Here is a 24552-nt window from a genome sequence, read left to right as displayed (position 1 = left end):
TAGTGTCACACGAAGCCAGGCACAATGGCTCACATTTGTAACTCTAGCTACTTAGGAGGCTGAGATCTGAGGATTGAAGTTCAAACCCAGTAGGGGCACTAAAGACTGTGAGACTCTTATCTCCAATTAAGCACTAGAAAATTGGAAGTGGCACTGTGTCTCAAGGGTTAGGGCAGTAATCTTAAGCTCAAGAGCTCAGGGACAACATCCAGGCCCAGGGGTAGGGCAGTAACCTTGAGCTGAAGAGCTCAGGGGCAGTAACCAAGCCCAGAAGTCAAGTCGACCACCCACAAAAAGAAAAAAATTAGTGTCACATGATTCCTCTATTCTTGATTTTTTGATGTGGGCAGATATATTGTATAATTATCTAAAAAGAAAATATACGCTCTGCATATATATAATTGTTGTATGTACTAAAAATATATTTCACAATGACTCTCCATAGACTGATGAGAAGTGAGCTTTAGTTCTAATAACATGAATTTAGCCTATTCTTGTGTATTTATTTAAAGGAAGATAAAATTTACAACTAGGTTTCTTGTGGAACTCTCTCAGTTGCTCATCTCAGCCAGCAGTGAGTAAACGTTTTAACTGAATTCTGAAGCAGGAATTGAGATGAGATTTAATGCTTTCAACTTCTTTCTTGAAAATATATCCTGTTATAACTCTTTGGATGAAGGCATGGATGCTAAGGGCTGAAGAGGCCCAAGGTTTGTTTATTTGTATATATGTATCCCCTACATTCATAGGATATTGCTCAGCTTCCTTACTATTGATCTATTTAAGGATCTGTACCTATAGATACAACTGAAAATTATTACTCTTCCTCCTTTGAATTAAAAAACTTTGATGTCAAAGCCATTTGTTTTTACCATCAGTGATACGAGATATTTGTGCCATAAGATAATCAATTTTAAGAGAGAACTATTTCATCTGTTATTTTGTGTTTGGAAGCTCAGTTAAGTTTTATGACTATGTGGATCTGATAAGAAGAAGCATTATATAAATATCTATTTGTCATTTATTAGTGGACTAATCTGATAAAATAAAAGTAGAGTCTTTTTAGAAAGTAGTCTTTTCAAATACAGTATTTCAGCTGACTGTACGAAATTTTGATACTTGTACAAACACAATGCAAATGGATACATGCTATATTCAGTTCATTGCATATACATGTCACTTTTGGGAAGGTACTTGCTTCAAGTATTAAAACTAACCATCATTATAAAGTAATGGATGAAGTTTATCTTCCTATGGGAATTGTAGTTAAACAGAAACTAAGAGGTAAACAAGCATTATATTAGTAAGAATTAGCTAAGCAAAACTGAAGTCACTGTTTGCAGATGGGAATTGAAGAGTTTTTTCTTTTCCCATATATTTTTTATTGTAATTAATAGAAGGGTTATATTATATTCACCAGATAGAGGGTGAATACATTGATACCCTTTCTCATGTCTTGGTCCCCATTTCCCTCCCCCCACCCCCACCCCTCATCTTGTTTTCCCCCCTTCCCTATCCCATTTCAAATAACCAAATACACGCACATATATATATATATATAATATATCAGATAATAAGGTGACAATAAGAGATAGCCAGGGACAACAAAAGAGATGAGAGATAACATAGTACATTAAGGACAACAATCACTCATTATATGGCTTTTGTTTCTATGTCCTAGAGGTCCTTTCATTTAGCGTCATACTATATGACCTTATGTATCTAAGTTTTGTTCTATTGTAAATCTCTGCTAGGAGAGCCCAAGGTTTCTACTGTTTATGACAAATGAGGGAAACCATTGAGACTATGTTCCTTTGTGCCTGGCTTACTTCACTTAATATAACTTTTTCTAAGTCTTTCCATTTCCTTACAAATGGGGCGATGTCATTCTTTCTGACTGTGGCATAGAATTCCATTGTGTATAAATACCTCATGAACTGAGGGGCATCTGGGTTGGTTCCATATCTTTGCTATGGCAAATAGTGCTGCAATGAACACTGTTGTGCTAGTAGAGTGTTCTAAAGGTACTTTATATATTTTTTTCTATGTATGTGGTACCAAGGAATTGAACCCCGGTCTTAGTGCATTCTAGGCAAGCACTCTACCACTAGGCCAAACTCCCGGTCCCTAAAGGTACTTTAATTTTACAAATTAGGACGTGTTTTACTATTTACTATGTTGATATGCTTCTTTAATATTGCTAAGATAATTAAAACTAAGTGTATAATTAGATAATTCAATTATAGGAGGCCAGTGCATGAGTTATTCTAAGACTTACTATCTCACACAAATGAAATTGATTTTTTAAAGATAAGGTAGTGGCTAAGTAATGCAAAACATACCAAATATCAAAAGAAAATAGAGGCAGGAAAATGGAAAGACGGCATTCTTTTCAAAATGAGCCTTTTGGTTAAGGAGTCTTTTGGTGATATATATTGAATAAAACATTCTGATCTTATTCCCTTTATCTCTAAAACTATAGAAATGGTCTTTATTAAATTTTACAGTGTTGAAAAGTCTTTTTCAGACTGTTTCTCTGATGTTATAAAGAATAACTAAATAATATTTATCCTGTGAATGCAACTGAAAATTATTAGTAGTTGATATTGTGTGATGACAAATAACTAAGCCAACTGCTAGATTCCATCACACAAATGATGAAAGAATTGTATCCATTTCTCAAAGAAAACCAAGTCTTTATAGCAGTTCACTTGTTAACAAGCAGAATAATGCCTCCACAAATAACAAAAGACTCTAATGCCCATGAAAATTTTAGAATCTCAGCACTCAATAAAAGAAGCTCACAGCTACCTTGACTCTTTTATATGTTATGTTTAATGAAAGAGCAATGGAAAAAATGGTTTTAATTTAAATTTGATTGTAAAGGTAATGTACAGAGGATTTATAGTTATGAAAGTAAGGAAATGTGTACATTTCTTTATGAAGCATCACTCTCCCCCCACATTTTCTCTCACTCCTCTCTCCCAACACTCCCAAGTTGTAAAATTTATTTCCAACACTTTCTAGTGTCTAGTGAGTATCACTGATGCATTGGTTCACCTTTTCTCCCACTATTTCTGCGATACCTCTTCCCCTTGCCAAATCAAATAAATTTACATACAAGACAAAGGGCACAAAAATCAAAAACAGTGACAACAAGGAGTAAATTGAAGGAAAAAGACAGTGATAAAAAAGAAATAACTGAAAACCATGCACACACAAAAAAATCTCTCGTTTCCGGTTCTTGGAGTTCATTTCGGTAAGTATCATTTTATATGGTCATATGAAACACACATTTGTAATTATGACATGGCTTTTTTATTACTTTTGTCCTACTCTAAAAAGTTTCATGGTGGAGACTTTCTTTCATAATATAACATAAAATTTAAACATTCACAGGTTAGTTTACTTAGTTTACCAAATATTTCAATTTTAGGCAAGTAAAAAATTGACATATTTAAGTGGTTTACATGAGATATAGGGTAAAATGTTTCTTCAAATTTTTCCTTGTCATCTCTTATTATGTCATGTTCTTGCTTTTGTTTTAATTTTCTTTTCCTTAATTTTATCTGTTTTTCATAACAGTGGTTGAGAACTTCAGAATTATTGATGTTGTTTATATTTGTCTTCAGAAATTAGGTATATTATTGCTGGTTTGTATTGCACTTTGTATTTGGGAAATGTGTCTCTAGATTCTCAGAGAACTGGAAATTGTTTGCAGGGCCTCGCATTTTTGAATGGAAGAAAATCAAATGCAGATTACCCATGATTAGCTATTGCCATTTAAATTTGTAATTTAGAATGTCAAAAAACACCAAATATTGTATTTTAGAAGTCTAGCATTTAAGATACTAATACACTATTTCATATCCAATATGTATTATCTTGATCTTTTTTTTTTTTTTTTTGGGCAGTGGTGGGGTTTGAACTCTGAGCCTGGGTATTGTCCTTGAGCTCTTCAAGGCTACCACCCTACCCTTTAAGCCACAGCCTGTTTTCTAGAGGTTAATTGAAGATAAGAGTCTCAAGTCTTTTTGTTCCTGGGATGACTTTGAACCTTGATCCTCAAATCTCAGTCTCCTGAGTAGCTAGGATTACAGACGTAAGCCATCATGCCAGGCTTATGATCTTTTCTTTATCCCATAGAAATAGAATAAGGCTTTTCTGATCTAGGTATTAAAGTGTTTGATAAATCCGAAGTCAGATACAGCAGCAACAGAGGATAAACCATAAGGAGGAGAAAAATAAAAAGAGCAAACAAATAACTTCACATAGAACATTAAAAACAATAACCACAAGGAAAAATCTCTTGTTTCCCTATCCTAGAGCCCATTTCGTGTAGGAATTGGACATTTGTATTTATCTTGGTTAGCTAATCAGATTGGAATGAGTATGGTCTTAATTATTTTAACTTTTTTCTTTATATGGTTCAAGTGGTAGGTTAATGCCATATATTTTTTTTCTTGAGTCATGTTTTAAGTTATTTTTATTGTTTAGATATCAAGATGGGCTTTAATCCTTCAAATTTTTCCATTCAATAATGGTTCCCTACTGATATTTGCATTAAGACAAATGCACATACTGACTGCTCATTTACCAAACACTGAAAACATAGTTTAGGCCCTAAAAATAAACTTTCTGGCAAGTGTTCAGTTGCAAAATTCCAATTGGACTACAATTTAGTTAAAATTACAATTTACCTTTTAGTTTAAATGTGAATTACCAAAATTCTCTTATTTCATATCTACAGTAAAGGAATGTCTGATACTTACCTGAAAGTAGTTAGATGAAAAAGATAATAGTAGGCTATGAACTCTACTACTGAATTACAGCTTAGTCCCATTTTCTGAGATTTTAAATGTGAGTAGATCTCTGCTCATCCTTTTAATTGCATTTTTTAGATATGTTATGGGTTCGGGTTAATGTTAATATATTATGCCCCAGACAATATGCTAATGGAAAACATTTCTTTTGAAGATGTAAAGTAGTCTAGAAAGTAATTAAGTGGAATGATGAAAACTAACCTTTCACTTTATGAATTTAAATTCAAGAAATGTCAGGAAAAGACAGGATTAAATTTATACATAAGGATTTTTAATTTGGCCTTACTTATATGAAATAATTGTAATAAAAAATACCCACAGATAGAAAAATCTACTCAGTGAGACAACATCCTTTAAAAAAAATTAGGAAGAGAGTATGTACCTCAATAAAAAGGACCAAATTGGGGCCAGGAGTTTGGCCTAGTGGTAGAGTGCTTGCCTAGCATGCACGGAGACCTGGGTTTGATTCCTCGGTACCACATACATAGAAAAAAGCTGGAAGTGGTGCTGAGGCTGATGTGGTAGAGCTCTAGTCTTCAGAAAGTCCAAGGACAGCATAGTGGGACAGCATGAAAGGTTACTGAATCTACTACTGAATCTACTATGGAGATTCAGTCTGATGGGACTACTGTATAGTGATGAAAGAGACAGAATGAATGATGGTGATGATGATAGTGGTGGTGGTGGTGGTGGTGATTTTGGCAGTAGTGGCAGTGATGAGGACGACTTAATGAAAGGTTGACTTGAAGGCTCAATTATCAACTCCTGCCCTAACCATATTCCCCTTGAAAACTTCAACATTTGTTTACACTGAGGAAATAACAGAAAATAAGAGTGAACATTCCATAAGGGAAATCATTTGTTCATATAGTCCCACTTGTTTTCCAAATATAACTTTCTAAAGATATTAGATCTTTAGTCAAGTGTCATTCTGCAGAGACTCTGTCCTGTCTTTATAGGTCATCAAACAGCATATGGGCCAAGAATTTGCTTTATTGATGAGTATTTCCTCTTAAAACCATTTAGACATGTATGACAGTAAGGCTAGGGTCTTCCCAATTGAACAGAGCATACAAGGGTCTGTTCTTCATTACTTTGTACAGCATTCTGGCTTGAAATTTAAGTCCTTATTAAATGATTTTGAGTCATTTGTAGGGGATGAGGATGTATTGGAATTAAATTATTGCCTTTGAGCTTACTGAATCCTTTCTTTCCCAAAAATTTCAGAATAGCTGACAATACTGTTTCTGTGCTTCTTATAAACTTATGGGCAGTTGCGTATACTCTGAAGTATTGTCTGTTTGCATATGAGCACATGTATATACACATACACACATAAAAGGCCCACATACCATCTGAAACACTGTGATGCTTTACTCTAAAACTTTAGATATCACTAGAGTGCAGTGATTCACATAATCTTAAATAGTTTATTTTAGTGCTATCATGAAAAGAATGATAAATTTAAAGTGTACATTGAGATTTTTTCAACTATATTTCAGGTTGTATTACATTAATGTTCCAAATATAACTTGTTGAGACTATAGCATAGAGGAAATAATTTCTATTTTAAGTTCAGAATAAATGGATAGCATCAGGGTTTTGTGCTTACAGAGGATATTTTCTCTGCAAAACACCAGCATGCTTTACAGTCAGCAGTCTCTCCCATTTTATACACAAATAAAACTGTATCTATAGATGATGGAAGGCTTGGAACACAAGGAAAAATAAAGAAAATAGCCAGAGACTTTTCAACTGTATTATTTTCAATTGTGTATTAATTTGGTTCTATATGGACAACTAGCATACATTACTCTACTTGATTTACCAACAAAATTTATATGAAGGTTAAGCAACTTGGTAAAGCTGATCTAACAAATTAATAACCACAAAAGGAAAAGGAAAACTTTGTTTTACCCTATTAGATCAGTGTACTTTTAAAATGAAATAGTAGGCTGGGTATGTGGCTAAAGTAGTACAGTACCAGTCTAGCAAATAGAAGGACATGAGTGCTAGTCCCAGCTCCATCGTTAAAAAGTAATCCAACAATAAAAGTCAATGGTATTAAATTTAAATGATTTCCTTTTTGAGCTTTCAGTTTCTTTTGTTATTTTTTCCATATATTTTATTATAATTAATAGAAGGGTTACATTATATTCACCAGATAGAAGGTGCATTACTTCACAAATATTGATACCCTTTCTCATGTCTTGGTCCCCATTTCCCTCTCCCCACCCCTGCCCCCATCTTGTTTTCCCCCCTTCCCTATCCGATAACCAAATATGCATATATACAATATATCAGATAACAAGGTGAAATACTGTAACAGTATGAGATAACCAAGGGACATCAGTTTCTTATGAGAAGCCTGTTCAATTCCTGATCGTCTTCTTCATGGACTCCTTTTGAATTTTCTCCCAAATTGGATCAGCAAAGAAATAATCAAGTCATTGTTCCTACAAGAAATACTGTAGACATTGTTCAAATGAATTCTGTGGTCTATCCTGGCCAGTTGAATTTGAGGTGTCTAGAAGAGTCATTCAAATTGTCCACTTTAATAAGCATCTTCCAACATTTAAATGCAGATGGCTTGAGAAATACCGACTTGCATATTCAACTTCAAAGCATTTGAGTTCTTTACAAGCAGTAAAAATTAAAGTAGAATAATATAGGCAGAAAATATATTTACTTGTCAGATTCTGGATAAACCACAGAATTAAATTATTTTAGATAACCATCTGGAAAGAAGAGAACCAGAGTAAACCTACACTTAGAATTATAAGCAATGGCCAATATAAATGGATTGGATTGACTTAAACTATATTCTTCCTGTCCTTGTATTATTCAGCTGGAATCTTAATCCTATAAAAGGAAATCTGATTGACCATCATTGGATCACAGACCACAGTATCATGGAAAGATTAAAACTCTTGACTGACGCCTTTCCCATGATTAGACACTCTGTGGGATCAGTAACTCCTCAAAAATACTGTTACAGAGGAAATATCACAAATGCAATGTAAAACTTGTAGTTAATCATTTATCTGTAATATAATTAAATAACTTTTAGTATTTTAAGCCTTAAAACTGGAACAGCTAACTGATTTCATTTTATCTACTTAAATAATTTGTAGATTTCCTTGGTTATGTTCAGAAAACAATCCATGATTTTACCCTTACTTTCAGTAAGGGTATCAGTAATATAGAAGGTATGCAATAATAGAAACATGAAGCCTATTTCCTAAAAGTATAACACATCTTTTTCTCATATTTGAAGAATATAAGAAAAAACTATATTCTACAATATAGAAGATACGTGAATAACCAGATGACTTATGATGATTCTTTTACAAAAAGTTTGATATTTGGGTATGACATGCTATATGAAAAAAATTTTTATGCACTGAAAATATGCTGAAATGCTCTGGTTATTTCCATTTGCCTGGTTAGTAGTGAGCAAATTTGTGCCACAAATACTGTGCCCCATATTGATCTGCCCTCTATATGCAGTTATTATGCTTTTAAAAATAAGAGGACCAAAAGACTAAACATAGAACTCCCCTATGACCCAGCAATTCCACTACTTGGCATTTAGCCAACCGTCCAGAAACAAGGGCATATTAAATCCACTAGCACAATGATGTTCATTGCAGCACTATTTACTATAGCAAAGATATGGAACCAACCCAGATGTCCCTCAGTTGATGAGTGGATCAACAAGATGTGGTATTTATACACAATGGAATTCTATGCTGCTGTCAGAAAGAACGACATCGCCCCATTTGTAAGGAAATGGAAAGTCTTAGAAAAAATCATATTAAGTGAAATAAGCCAGGAACATAGGCCCAACAGTCTCCCTCATCTGTCATAATCAGTAGAAACCTTGGGCTCTCCTAGCAGAGATTTACAGTAGAACAAAATCTAGAGACATTAGGCCAAATCATACGACACTAAATGTAAGGACCTCCAGGATAAGGAAACAAAAGCCATACAATGAGTGACTGTTGTATTTTTCAAGTATCTGCATTTAAACTGTCACCATCAATTAAGGTTGAGTGTGGAATTTCCTTCTTGTAGCATCATCTCAACCCTCAAAATGGTTCACATTTGAGAACTTCAGATTAGTGATGCATAATCTCTTTTTTCTTTAAGATTCCAAATAGCAAAAAAAAAATAGCAAAAAGGAAAGCAATGTGGTACATTTGACTCAAAATAAATGAAAAATGGTCTTAAGAATATTTTGATTGTAGATTCTATAAATTAATCCATTTATTTAAATGTTATTAAACAAGATCTCCCTTAATAAATCTCAGGTTGAGAAAGAACATTGCTAGAAAATTGTTCACCCTTGATTGAATAAACATTTTATATATATATATATATATATATCCATCTTTCAGTTTTTAGAGAACAAAAAATTGTATATGCCCAGGCTTTAAATATTAGTGCACTAAATGGAAAAAAAGTGAGGAAGAATTTTTTTTTCATTCACAGTACATATTCATGGCTCATTCAAGTTAAAATAGTCAGCTGTGGAATAAAGGCAAAAGTCATGTAGAATATAGTTTTTTTTTTCTTTTCAGAAATAAATAAAATGAAAGATAAAATGAGAAAGGAGAATTAGAAGTTGGAATTACATAGAAGATATGTTGATCGCTCAGCTCTCTACATTAGAATCTGTAATAAAGAGCTGAAGATGTCAGAGTTACTCTGAACTGTCAAGAATCTCTAATAGCCCACAAGTCATGACATTTTCTCAGTTTTGTGGGATGATTAAAGATGAGTTAAAGACAATTTTCTACTCATATTCAACAGAGGAAGTAGTGATTTATAAAGCAGAAATAAGTTCTAGTTAAAGCCGGGTGAGTAAAATGCTCAATTTGCATTTCCCTATATTTCTTTTCTTTTTTTATTCTTTATTCAGAACTTCAGAATTAAATAAGCCTGAAACTGAATCCTAGCCCTTAGCTTTATTAAAATGGATTTCTTGGAAAAAATCTTAATATCTTGGTCTTGCTTTAATTTTCTACAAAATAGTCAAGCAGACAACATTCATAAACACTTACTTAGTATATTGTTTCCTTTGGGAAAATAAATGAATTGAAGAAATATTTTATTCCAGCTCAATAACTAAGAATTTTAAACTATAATTTGAATAATTTGTACAGAAGTTTGTGAATTACCAATATTGCTTTAGGAATTAAAACTAAATTCTTACATTTATAGTGTACTAGCAGCCAATATTTATTGAATTAAGTTTTACTGATGGCCCTATGTTAAAAATGCACATATAAATGAGCTTAATTATGACTATTTATGAATCTACTTATAATAGGAAATTACAGTCATTTAGTAAGAGACAGATGTGTAGGTGTGCTGATGGAAGTATATAGATGCTACTAAAGACTTCAGAGGAGGAGCAATCATGTCTATTTTAAGGCATCAAGAAATAATTTTTATTAGAAGTAAAGCTTGTGGTGAGAATTGAAATGTGAGAAGAATAGTGGGTGTAAATAATTCCTGGCAGAGGGAGTTTTTGATAGTATTTTGGCAAATGACTGGTAGATAGGTGGGTAGATAGCCTGTGAGGAGAAATGAGATAGGAAATTCTGCAAAAGACCAAAACAAAGATCAGGATATAGAACTATTTGAATGCTGAACTAAGGCTGTATTCTAAGAAACTGGAGGTTATTCATCAAACTCTGTAGTGGAAACTTGGAAAACATACTGACAAAGCTGAAATACTCATTTCTGGATGTATTACATGTGGTATGTACAAGCATACTAAAATATAATAATAAATGTATCAAAATAAATTTCAAAACAGAAATTGAAATTCATATGGACTGCCCAGATGGCTGATGTGAAGAGGCCTCCATATCCTGTCGTTGTTATTAGTTATGTTTAAATCCTGTGTTATACCATCTTCTTGGACTCAGGTATACCTACAGGTATTAAGAGTCTACTGTTCTAGAGTCTACCCAATGTCTACCTTGATAAAAACTGAATTATCATGGATTTGAGTACCTTCTTTAAGACCTAACTATTTAGCATGCAGAGGCCCCTAATTTTGCTTGCCCAATCATACAGTAATTAGCTTTTGATCATTGTTACCAAGGCCTGAGATGGCATTATTTTTCTATTATTACTGTCATTGATATAAGGAAATTTTTTAAACTATTGAGATAATGAATATTTATGTATTCTATAAATATCAAAGTGGTATGTTGATATATGTACTGATCATTTAGCAATATGTAGCTAAATGGTACAGTGTCACATTGGTGTATTTCTTTCCTTACGTGTTTATTTGGTGTTAGATATATTGGAGCTAACTAGTCATTTCTTGTTTTCAGTTTGTAACACAGAATTTCCATTTGTTTGGGGGGTTGGCAGCAAAACATAGATTTAAATTATGAGTGCAAAGATAAAATGGAATGAAAACTATTTGAAATTTTCTATTTAGAATGATATGAGAACTAAAAGCATGTTGAAGTGTGGTGTGATGGCTCGTGCCTATAATCCTAAGCTACTTAGGAGGCTGAGATCTGAAGATTACAGTTCAAAACCAGCCTGGGCACTAAAGTCCCATGAGATTCTAATCTCCAGTTAACCACCAGAAAATGGGAAGTGGCCCTGTGGCTCCTGGGATAGGACACTAGCCTTGAGCTGAAGAGTTCAGGCCCAGACTTTATGCCCTATGACCCCCCAAAATAAATAAATAAATGCATGTTTTTAAAGGATAATCAAAATTTTTAAAAAGAGAAAAGTAAATGCAAAAATTATTTTTGAACTTAAGTAAATCTAATGGAAAACTGCTTTTCTTCCATTCTTTTAGAATTATTTTTGCCTCCATGTTACTAAAATATATACTTAAAAGTTATTTCTAAGTTGTATTTTATTCCCTATAGTAAAGAAGTATACTGAGTCTCTCTGACTCAGTGATATTTTTTAATTTTAGTAGGAAATCCAATAAGGAAAATTACAATATGCTTACTTTCATATTGTTTCTTTTAAATATTTTCTCTTGTTATAAAACAATGAACATTATTGTTGTCCTAAGTCATGTATTCTTTGTAACTTGTTAGTGAATGGTTAGTTGGTAGGCTTATTCGGGAAATTTGGTGTATAGAAGAGAAAGTTAAAGCTAAGTGGATGTGCAGAGATTATTAGCATATTTTTATTTATTAGCATATTTCTATTTAGTATATTTTTAGTATGAGGAAAAATAAAGTTTCAATTAATTCATTTTTCTATTAACTATGAAGTAGCTGTGAAAAGTCATTCAATACATTTTATTGCATTTCTTTTTTCTTTTCATATATTTTTTATTGTAATTAATAGAAGGGTTACCTTGTATTCACCAGATAGAAGCTGTATTACTTCACATACACTGATACCCTTTCTCATGTCTTGGTCCCCATTTCCCGCCCCCCACCTCATTTTATTTCAGTACCTTCATTTTTTTTTTGCCAATCCTGAGGCTTGAACACTGTCCTTGGGCTTTCCTCAAGGCTAGAGCTCTACCACTTGAGTCACAGTACCACTTCCCGGCTGTGTATGTGGTATTGAGGAATCGAACATGGGTCTTTGTGCATGCTAGGCAAGTACTCTACCACTAGGCCAAAATCCATGCCCAGTATCTTCATAATTCATATGAATATGCATAATGATCTTTAAAAAATGTGATTTATAAAATAATATGACCATATTGTTAAGTATATTGTTAAACATGTCAATGGTGAAAATTCAAGTCAAGGGTAAATTGATTGCAAAGTATAATGTAGACAATGTATTCAATGTATTTTGTAAAACTTTGTTACCACCTAAATTACAGTGCACTTGCCAAGGAGCTTTAATCTCTACAGCATTAATCATAAACAGAATTTTTCTTCTCTCATTCTGTTGAGTCACATAATTCCTTTCCTCAGTCATGGTACTGGACTTTATATAACTATTAATCACTCCCATTCCACTAAATTCATTGAAATCATAGGAAAACATATGACAAAAAATTAAAACATTATAACCATTTTTCTTAGTGAGGCACCAAGCTGATTAATTAAGTTGGCTTGCTGATTCTGTGTACATGATGACAGTGGAGCTTAAGCAAATGGTTTAATCTCTTAGGGCTACAGTTTCCAACTTGGTAAAGTGCTAATAATCTTTGATGGTTCTATTTGAGAAGATTGTAGGAGCAAATGGAAAATTGTTTGTCAAAATGTTTGAAAATCAAAACTGCTACACAATTGTACTATTTCGTTGGGTTTCACAGCAGCACTGGAACATCTTCACACATTGTCGATCAAGTCATTTAATCATTCATTCCACCTTTACTGAACAAGCATTAATTGAATTCCAGAAGCTATGATTAGCATTAAACAAGGAGTCATCCTGCCTCCCCTGTGACTTACAGAGGGGGGAAATGGAGATTGAAGGATGCATACCAGTAGAATCTGTGTCACTCTTACTGAGCTGACACTTGTGCACATTTTAGCTGCAGCATTTTAAGTGTGCTTTGGTAAGAGCTGCCAGCCTGTGTCATGGATTACAAAACAAGGCCATAAAAGGAAAAGTAAGTTTACTGTTCTGCACAAATTATATACTGTTTTCTAACTCAGGAAGTAGCTCACATTATCATGTCCCTTTAAAAATAAGCAATGGGAGAAACAGGTGAAGCAAATTATTTGAGATCATCAACTTCAGACAGGAATTTAGAAAGAAAGTGCTGTTTGAAGTCCTCTAAGCTGGGCCATAAAATGGAGAAGCCAACAGGAACTAGTTCATACAAAGATCAGAAGATGGGTGAGTTTTCATAGTGACTTCAGTACAGCAAATGAAGTTACACTGAGCACACAACAAAAGGAGCACAGATCCTAAGACAGGGACAAGACTTCACTTAGGAAAAGGCTCATTTCATGAGTACAGAGGAAAAGGAGTACGTTAATGATTCTAACCCAATGTGATAATTACCTGCTAAAAATAATATTCACAGGATTTTGTGGAGGAAGAGGAAGTGTGGTGTCACTTACTCTGCACAGAGGGGGTCCGTAGAAGTTTTGGAGAGGACAGAATGCTTTGCTGCATTTCCAGTGACATGATTTACGACGCAGGAGAGCCAGGGGGAAGGGCTTTTCCAAAAAGATAGAAGAGGCCATTCAATATACACAGAGAGTGAAAGACTTGGTGTGTCTGTATAAATTAGCCTGGTTTGGTTCCGTTATCCTTTGGTCAGGGCAAAGAGGGACCGGAGATAGAAGAGAACTGCAAATGAGGAAACCTGAAATCTTTTCCAATGATCGTGTCCCACTAATTTTGAAAAGGAAGTCCTTTTTTATTATGATGAAATATCTTAATACCTATAAGTAATTGCTCATCTGAGAACTGAGCAAGTGCCTTTGGATTATTGCTTCCCAGCTAGCTAGGATTACAGGTATAGAGCATGTGACTGAAAAAAAAAGATAATTATAATGTTGGGGGTCTTTCGTCCCTGGACCCTCTTGACTAGGAGGGATGGGGAAAAACACCACGACGAGTCCAAGCCAGAGAGGAGAGGGCCCACTGTCCTTCTGAACTCAGCCTTCTTTCCCTGGAGCAGGAACAGAGACACCACGCAGCTTCATCAAGGCAGGAAAATCTCTCTCCAACCTTCCCCCCTCCTGAGGAAGTCCCTCCAGCTAATATACCCTCACTCTAGGTCCCAGCAGAGAGTGATAAACAATAACACATTTGTAACCAATGGTAATCAAGTCTTGGGCCCTGCCTCTTGCGCCTTGCCTTGTCTCAGCAAAAAGTTATTAGACATGAGGTTACTCAGCCCCCACTATTATAACACATTTCTTATTATATTTCATATATTTTATCCAATTATATATTACAATTACATATTTTTTCCCCAGTACAGGTCTTGAGCTCAGGGCCTGTCCAAGGACAGTGCTCTACCACTTGAGCTGCAGCACCACTTCTGGCTTTTTTCTATGTATATGGTACCGAAGAATCGAACCTGGGCCTTCATGCATGCTAACCAAACACTACCACTACCACTAGACCAAACTCCCGGTCCCAAAATTACATATTTTATCCATTACATAACCTCTTGAAATGTGTTTTTATTTGCCGATAGACTACTTGTCATGTTGTTTAAAAGTCCTTGTCAAACCCTAATTACTGGGTGAACTTGAGGCACAGAGATAAAAGCTTGATAAGGTTGTGGCATGGGGATTGAATGTTTGTGGGAGAGATTGGAGATGCAATTGCCTTGGCTTTACTGGGGACAGTATTATTATTATTATTATTATTATTATTATTATTATTATTATTATTTTAATTTCTGTGTTTCTGTGACTCAAGGAAGCCTTTCAGAATGTTAAAAGTAACACCAAAAATGGTAGTGGTACTGCAGATTGTTTGTACAATGTTTCTGGCTTTCTGATTTCCAAACATGTGGAAGAAGGGAAGTGACTATTGTGGTCAAGAAGTTTATATGAGAAGTGATATGTCTGTCCCATTAAATGCCAGCGGATGCTCCCTAGAGGTCATTTTCCATCTTCCTTGGGGACCAGTGATGACCATCTCACAGGCTGCTGACTCAGCCCTGCCTTCTGAATAGCTACTTGCCAGCCATCAGGCAGAAGTGCTTTCAAAGAGAAATCAGCACCTCTTCTCAGCCCATTGAATTATTGTCATCTTTTTGTTGTTGTTTTTTTTTCCGCTATGCAATGTAAGTAGCCTATTTGATATATTAGTAACCCTTTTCATCTCTTTCCCCATATGTTAATCAAAAGCTTAATATCACAATGTGCTAATCTGCGTTTCTTTATGAGGACAGCTTCATGCCAGATGCTGGCATTTCTGCTGCTCTTACCACCAGTGTCGAAATTAATTCTGTCTGTTCTTCTTACCATCACTCATTCCAGATTAAAAGTCCTGAACTAGAACACTGTAGTGAGGACTCTTATATCACGGTCCTGCTGTTCAGCTGCCAAGAACCTAGGAGAAGAAATATCTGTCCTTATCTTCTCTGGTGAGGGGCGGACTTATCTTTACTGCTGAGATTTCTCTCTGAGAAGAAGGTACAATTCAGACAGTGGCACTAATCCAGGAAAAGGTTTAGGCATGAAAATACTATCTCTGCACTTCTTGCTTTATGTGACAGCAGATATTACAAAATAATGCACATCTCTTCTATTCAGTATTACTGTGTTCTAGACAAGAACAGAAAGTAACTGTGAATTGATACTTGTTGACCCATTTCCCATGTTTCCATTCACCTCACCTTCTGGTAAGACTCCTTACATCTATGAATCTGACTCTTGACTAGGATTCTGGATGTAAATATGATCCCATAGTGACTTCCTTTCTCTTTGCCTGTTTTACTTCATATCACCTATAGCTTGCCTGTGTTTTTAGCATGAGAGTTTCTTGCTGTTATAAGATGAAATAGTATTCTATTCTGCATTCAAACAATATTGTTAGACCATTCATTAATGGACATTTAGATTTTTTCATATCTTGTATATTGTAAATTATGTTGCAGGGAAAATAGCCATCTCTACAACACACATGTTCTTTGTATATATTCCCACTTATGGAATTGAGTTCTGAAAAATCCTATCAAAACAGGAGAGAAACAAGTGTTCTCTGTTTCATGCAGAAAATAGAAAATCTCACCCCAGGCCCCAGGATGAATCATAAAGTTTTCATCTGAAAGAACCAAGATAGCACTTAAGAAACAAAGAATATGTTTTAGCTGCCCATTTCCTGGTCCTTTCATATTTTATCATCAGTGTAGGAGGGCATGTATCAGAGCTGTCTTTCAAGATGACAAAAAGTAAATAAAAATAAAAAGGTAGGCTAATATCCCGATAATTATTTCTGAGTATTTAGGTTCCTGTGAATTATGACTTTTATCCCTGACTTGTATTTTTCTCTTTAGCACCACATCTTAACTTCAGTCTTACAAATAGGCTCAGATTAAATTTAAATTAGGATATAAGTTAAATTTAAGTCTTATGCTAGCATTTTTCAAATAGTTAATATATTACATAGCTTGAGTTGTGTAAAGAACTCTATGGGTATTATTATGCCCTCCACCAGTTTTCATTTCAACTTTAGAAAATCTCTAATTTTACCTCTCATTCAAATGTATCCATTTACAGTTTGGTTGGAAATATTCCTCAGAATAAATCCAGCACCATCAAATCATCCTGGTGAGAAAGTTGTAGTTCTATCACTTATTTGCTTAATTTGTTTTCAAGGTATTTAGTTTTCCATAGCGCTTGCTTATGACATATAGATTTAAATATTTATACTAATTTTTCACAAGCTTCAGATTTCAGCTCAGTGTCTTTAAAGATTGGTTCAATCACAACATTTAAAGTAATACCTTACTTAAGCCCAAATTTTGAAAACAGCAAAAAGTACCCTCAAAACAACAGAACGGCTGTTTAACATTTACTGAGCATATCTTTGAATTTGGAGCATCGCTTTTGCAAATCCATGTATATCATCTGTTGTGTTCATCTTGCTAGAGGAAGGCTATTAGTACCTGGAATATATCTGACATTTTAGATTTACTAGTATGAATATATTATAGAGAGGCTCAATTGTATGGATCTTTCTTAATTGTGCTGTTTACATTATTTTACATGTCTAATGGGAAATTTTCTTTTGAACATGGCAAAACAATGAATCATGTCTTGGTTTTCAGACAAAAAAAACACGAGTGAAAATATTTTAGGACTTGTGGGTCTTGATAGTCATCTATAATCGCAACCGGTTTGCCGTCAGAAGGCAGGTGCCGTGAAAACCACACATTAATTAGAAGCCAAAATGGGAAAGCAAAAGACCCATATCAACATTGTCACCATTAGACACGTCGATTCTGGCAAGTCCACTACCACTAGATATCTGATCTACAAATGTGGTGGCATCAACAAGAGAACCATTGAGAAGTTCAAGAAGGAGGCTGCTGAGATGGGAAAGGGCTCCTTCAGGTATGCCTGGGTCTTGGATAAACTGAAGGCTGAATGTTAGTATGGCATCACCATTGACATCTTCCTGTGAAAATCTGAGACCAGCAGGTATTCCGTGACCATCATGGATACCCCAGAACACAGAGACTTTATCAAGAATGTGATCACAGGCACATCCTAGGCTGATTGTGCTGTCCTGATTGTTGCTTCTGGTGTTGGTGATTTTAAAGCTGGTATCTCCAAGAATGGGCAGACCTGTGAGCATGTCCTTCTGGCTTCCATACTCCATGTGAAGCAGTTCATTGTTGGTGTTAACAAAATGGATTCTACTGAGCCACCCTACAGCTAGAAGAGGTAAGAGGAAATCGTTAAAGAAGTCAGTACCTGGGGCCTCGGAGTTTAGCCTACTGGTAGAGTGCTTGCCGAGCATGCATGAATACCCGGGTTCAGCTCCTCTGTACCATATACCTAGAAAAAAAAGCCGGAAATGATGCTGTGGCTCTAGTGGTAGAGCTCTATCCTTGAGAAAGCCCAAGGACAGTTCCCAGGCCCTGAGTTCAAGGCCCAGGACTGGCAAAAAAAAAGTCAATACCTACATTAATAAAATTGGCTACAACCCTGACACAGTAGCATTTCTACCAATTTCTGGTTGGAATGGTGACAACCTGCTGGAGCCAAGTGCTAATAGGCCTTGGTTCAAGGGATGGAAAGTCACCCGTAAAAGATGTCAGTGCCAGTGGAGCCACCCTGCTTGAGGCTTCGGATTGTATTCTGTCACTAACTCATCCCACTGACAAGCCTTTGGGCCTGCTACTTCAGGATGTCTACAAAATTGGAGGTGCTGGCAGGGTCCCTGTTGGCTGAGTGGAGACCAGTGTCCTCAAGCCTGGCATGGTGGCCGCCTTTGCTCCTGTCAATGCCACAACTGAAGTGAAGTCTGCTGAACTGCATCATGAGGCTTTGAATGAAGCTCTTCCTGGGGACAATATGGGATTCAACGTCAAGAACGTGTTAGTTGCAGATGTCCTCCATGGCAACGTTGCTGGTGACAGCAAGAATGATCTGCCCATGGAAGCAGCTGCTTCACCCCCCAGGTGATCATGCTGAACCATCCAGGTCAAGTCAGTCCTGGCTGTTTTCTGTGCTGGATTGGCATACTGCTCACATTGCTTGCAAGTTTGCTGAGCTAAAAGAGAAGATTGACCGCCGTTCTGGTAAAGAGCTTGAAGACGGCCCTAAGTTCCTCAAGTCTGGTGATGCTGCTGTCATTGTTATGGCTCCAGGCAAGCTTCGCTAACCATCCTCCTCTGGCTCTTTTTGCTGTTGGTGATATAAGGCAGACCATTGCTGTGGGTGTCATAAAAGCTGTGGACAAGAAGTCTGCCAGAGCTGGCCAGGTCCCCACGCCTGCCCAGAATGCTCAGATGGCTAAATGCATATTACCCCTAACACCTTCCACTTCAGTCTGAACCAGTGGTGGAAGAACAGTCTCAGAATTGTTTATCTCAATTCACCATTTAAGTTAAGAATGGTTAAAGATGACAATGCATTGTAAAATCTTCAGAAGGAAAGGAAAATGTTTTGTAGACCAGTTTTTGGTCCGGCAGTTTTAAGTTATTAATTTTTAAAAGTCAGGGTTTTTGTTGCAAGTCATGGGACTTGAACTCAGGGTTTGGCACTGTCCTTGGACAGTTCGCTCAAGGCTAGGGCTCTGCCACTTGAGCCATAGTGCCACTTCCAGCTTTTTCTATGTATGTGGTACTGAGGAATTGAATCCAGGCCTTTGTGCATGCAAGGTGAGCACTTTACCACTAAGCTATGCTCCTGACCCAAATCAGTACTTTTCAATGGAAACATGACCAAAAAAATCTATCACAGAATTTGAGACCCATTAAAACAAAGTATAATAGGGAAAAAATATAGGATGCCTGCCTGCATATGACTGTGTGAAAGAAGCATTGGTAAACATACTTATTTAAATAATGCTCTTAATTTACATATTGGGGCGACATGTAGAACTCTTTAAGAAAAGTAGATTCAGGGGCTTGGAGGATAACATGCTAGGGCTTGCCTAGCATGCACGAAGCCCTGGGTTTGATTCCTTGGTACCACATACAAATACAAAAAAAAAAAAGCGGAAAATGTGCTGTGGTTCAAGTGGTAGCTGTAGCCTTGAGAAAACTCAAGGACAGTGTCCATGTCCTGAGTTCAAGCCCTAGGATTGGCAAGAAAAAAATAAAATAAAGAAAAACAGATTCATTTAGAAAGAGAAGGCTATTTATAAAATTTGTGCGGTAGTCCTGTTAATTAGGTGATATTTAACATGAGGCCCAGTGCTAGTGAAGTGAAGCTGCACAACTCATAAACTTTTCCTCACAAGGGATATGGAGCTGTGAGTATTGCAAATATAGACCCTGTAGTGCAGGAGAGAACAAAGAATGTTGGTCGAAGTAATCACATGAAGTTACAAGAAAATGGACTAAAGAGCAGAGGGTCTAATGTGTATACTCTGGATCGACCTTTGCTTATTAGAACATGGTATTACCATACTTACTAACAATAACTTTTTCCAAAATTTGTCTTCCTCTAAGTTATTGCTCTGTATTTTTAGTTAGAATAGACTTGCAATGCTTACTGGAGAACCTTTATCTTTATATGGAATGTGAAAAGTGTGCTAGAGCAGTACAGTTTCCTTCCCCCAATTTTTTTTTCCTAAATCTGAACTCATTTGTACCCCATAGGTAGGCACAATTTGCATGTACACTTCAGAACTGAAGTTGCCTGGGCATAGCAGGAATGATTCAAAAACACCAAAACATCACCTATTACCTGTGGTTATTCTGTGAGGTCGATTTTGGATCTTAATTTTAATCACTTGCCTTTCTGACATTTTCCCAGGACCAATTCCTAGTGATACATTGTAACTTACAACATTCTGCTCTGCCCAGTACACTTGTATTGAAACTTAACCTGACAGACACTGTGGCTATTAGTAAACATATCTTCTGTGCCTGATTTATTTCTTACTAAGTAAAGTATTACTGTACCAAATGAGACCAGCCCCTAGAGATGTCTATGAAAATATAAAAATACTTCCAAAATAATTTCTCAATAAAGATTAATAAGTTTTAAAATATCTGTTGATTCTAAGTGACCCTATAGTTTTAATAAATCCTAAACTATTTCTATTTTAAAAATCATTATTGGTGCAAGTGGCTTCTGGCATAAGTGGCTTATGCTTAAAATCTTAGCTATTCAAGAGACTGACAACAGAATGAATACAGTTCAATGCCAGATTCCACAGAAAAGTCTGAGTAGACATATCTTTGAAGCAACCAGCAAAAAGCAGAATTGAAAGATGGCTCAACATGAGGCCTCAGCTAAAACCTTACTATTACAAAAGAAAAATGGATCTTATTAGTTTAACTTTTGGGGAAAAAATAAGTATATGGAATATCTTTATCATGATCAGCAATTTCAGAATTGTGACATGATTTCCATCATAGCATGGTTAAATTCTAATAGACAGCGGGTATGAGTATATGAGAGCGAGTCCATCTGGGTGAGGATTAAATACAATTGAATACATTCTGTAATGAATTATAGAGTACACATGGCAATAATTCCAGCAAAACTTTGCCCCTTGAAAATATCAGACAGATAGAAAATAGGACTTATGAGAATGTGATTTTAAAAAACCTGAGGGATCAAGATAGGGAGAACCAACAAAAACTGTTCTAATTTAACAAAAGGCAAAAAAAATTAAACATCAACCAGGATGTTCTAAGCAGACTTAAATATATTCTAAAGATTGCTGGCCTCCCACTCAGGTCTCTGTGAGACTAAATTAAATGATTAGGTGATATATATATATATATATATATATATATATATATATATATATATGAGAGAGAGACAGAGACAGAAACAGAGACAGAGACTAAATTAAATGATTAGGTGATATATATATATATATATAGAGAGAGAGAGAGAGAGAGAGAGAGAGAGAGACAGAGACAGAGAGACAGAGAGAGAGAGAGAAAAGAAATAAAATATACAGCATATTCTGTGATATTATATTTATTTGTTATGTCATTTTTCAGGATAGAATTTAGTACAATAACAGGATAGTTTTGAATTAGTGAGTGAATTAATTAGAAAGAATGACTAAGAGACTTGATTTTATGGTGAGAAAAGAAAGTTAATTTACAGATTTTACTGAATTGCTTATTAAGTAATATAATTAAGTGGCAGCAGATGAAAAAGATAAATTGCATCCCCCCCCCCCAATAAATCAGTCTGTAAGAATTCAAGGTAAAAAACTTAAAGAGGACTTCCTAATTTGGTCAGTAATTGTGTTAGGGTTAGTCTCATGCTGTGCCCAATTAACTTCCATGCTGTGTAGCTCATAAGCTATTATACAAAAGCTTAGTTCTAGAAATACATTAATACCCTCACATCTGCAGTGTTTTTAATGCGTCTTGACTGATGTAGATCCAATTCTTTGGTAATTGCCCTCAATAGATTTTGCTCAAAAGTATTTGTTGGTGTGTGTGCCTGGGTCTATGTGGATGTTCTCTGTTTTACCCTCTTACCTTGCCTTTTGACAGTTATCAAATTAATTCTATGATGAATTTCATATTTTAACTACAGTGAAAACAGATCAACTATATCAATACTTATTCATATATTTTGTGATTTGAGGCACTTGAAGAGAGCCTGCATACTTTTATTTTGTATATCTTCAATTGTCTTTTAAATAACTTTCATATTTTTATTTTTACATTTATTTAAATTATGCAGAATATTTAATTTCATTATATTTTTGCATATAAGCACATTATGTACTTAAATAATACTTCTTGGGCTTATTCTTTTCTCTTGCCAGCCTTTCCTTTTGTTCTCTTCCTCTTCCTTTATAATTGTATCATCGACATTTAATGTCATTTTAAAATATTTTGAGTCTCCTTATCAGAGAAAACATGTGATATTTGTATTTCTGCATCTGACTTCCTTCCTAAGAGAACTGAAACAGAAGTAAGAAAGAGAGATGTAAAACCAACCCACAGATGGAGCAAGCAAACGACATGGGACACTGGTACAGTATATATGTGGTTTGAAAAGAGCCATCCACATTGTTCTTATTTCCAGGTCTCAGTGTGGTAAGATATAGGGTGGCATCAAGAGACTAGATCTACTATTATAGTCCCTTTCTTGGCAGTGTACATCCAAAAACATCCATCTCTTAGTTAGTTCATGTTAATTTGTTTGTTAAACCAAGTAGCAAGCCTCAATGGATGGTCCTAACCATTTTCTTCCACATGACATAATTTCACTCAGTTTATAGATAGAGAAAACTCCATTGTGTATAGCTTTTATTGATCATAAGCTAAGGCATTTGTTTGTATGAAGGGTAAAGTTCTGCTGAGCACACTGAATTCAGCTGAACATGTCTGTTCCTCTAGTTCAGACCTCATTCCAGGATATAGTATGAAATACGTATGTTCAATTAGCTAACTATCTTCAGTGATGATGTCATAGAATGCCTATTTTAAGAATAAATAATAAATCCACAGTATTTTCTCTAATATTTGGAGATAAAATTACAGAGAGAGAGAAAGATACCTCTTGTCCCTAATGTGAACTTGGTTTGATGGTAGACAGCCAAAAATATTGAAAGTCATTGGCCTGTAGCAATGATCTCAAAATACAGTGTACAAAAATGCCTCCAAGGAACTGGTTTAAAATTACCTTAATAAATAAAATGTAGGAAAGCTGCATGCTGACTATCTCTGCCTATTTGATGCTAACCCAGTAGGGTTTATATAAGTGCCAGGGATACGTTTTATGAGCAAATATTCCTGATAACTATAATGGAGATTATCCTTATGATACAGTTTGCAAATCAATGTTTTTCTAAAAATAGGAAAAAGACACTATGAGACTAGAGATTCCCTCTCTGGTTGCAAATGAAAATATTCTCTATCCTATATTGCTTTACTTTTTAAATTAATGAAAAACTGAGATGGAATTAAGTTAATGGCTTATCTTGAATATTTGACATGTGAAGGCAAAATTCCTTTCATATTTTGAGAATCTGAGTTAAATCTGTCCAGACTCGCTACTTTATTCAACCAACAAATTATTTTAAAGTAAATAAGAGAAGATTTTTTTTCTTGAATGTGCTCATCCAAGAGAAAGAGACTGGAAAAGAAGCTTCTGTCACACTTCACTTTCCCTTATACCTTATCACAATTGAGCAGGAAATCTCAATGGCTGTTCTCAGACGATGCATGTTCAACTTCTAGGTCCTATGTTTGTGTGATACATTGAATATCATCTGTTCTTTGGCAGTCTGTCTTTCTTGGCTGGCCTGGGTTTTAATATTCTTATATATTAGACACATCTCTATTATAACATGCTCTACCATTACCAGTGTTTACTGTTAATAGGTCTCCTTAAATTGTGGGAAAAATTGGAATGGAGTTCAGTGGCAAAGAACTTGTCTAACAGGTACCACATCCTGAGTTCCACCCAAATGAAAGAAAAAAATATTTAAAAAGTACAGTTGAAAAACAAACAAAAATCATTGAGGGGAGAAGAGGTCTGGGAAAAACTGGAATAGTTATCCTCTGGATCATGACCACTCATAAATGTGGAAGTAGCTTCAAAATTGTGTGTCTTTACACCCTGTTATTATTTAGGATTGTATCTACTCTGGCTTGTGTTAAACTGTGATCATCTCAATCTCTACC

General features: G+C 35.3%; 1 protein-coding gene and 1 pseudogene across 1 annotated transcript in view; both read left to right on the top strand.

The window, feature by feature from the left end:
* The window catches only part of Epha6 (EPH receptor A6), a 707005-nt gene that overhangs the window by 7968 nt on the left and 674485 nt on the right, over nucleotides 1–24552 (top strand). The window lies entirely within an intron of this gene.
* Nucleotides 17655–19266, top strand: LOC150069491 (elongation factor 1-alpha 1 pseudogene; annotated as a pseudogene).

Source organism: Megascapheus bottae, chromosome 1, assembly GCF_031878675.1.
Source record: "Megascapheus bottae isolate mThoBot1 chromosome 1, mThoBot2.hap1, whole genome shotgun sequence".
In the NCBI taxonomy this organism is placed as follows: domain Eukaryota; kingdom Metazoa; phylum Chordata; class Mammalia; order Rodentia; family Geomyidae; genus Megascapheus; species Megascapheus bottae.
This window is presented reverse-complemented; position numbering and strand designations above follow the sequence as displayed.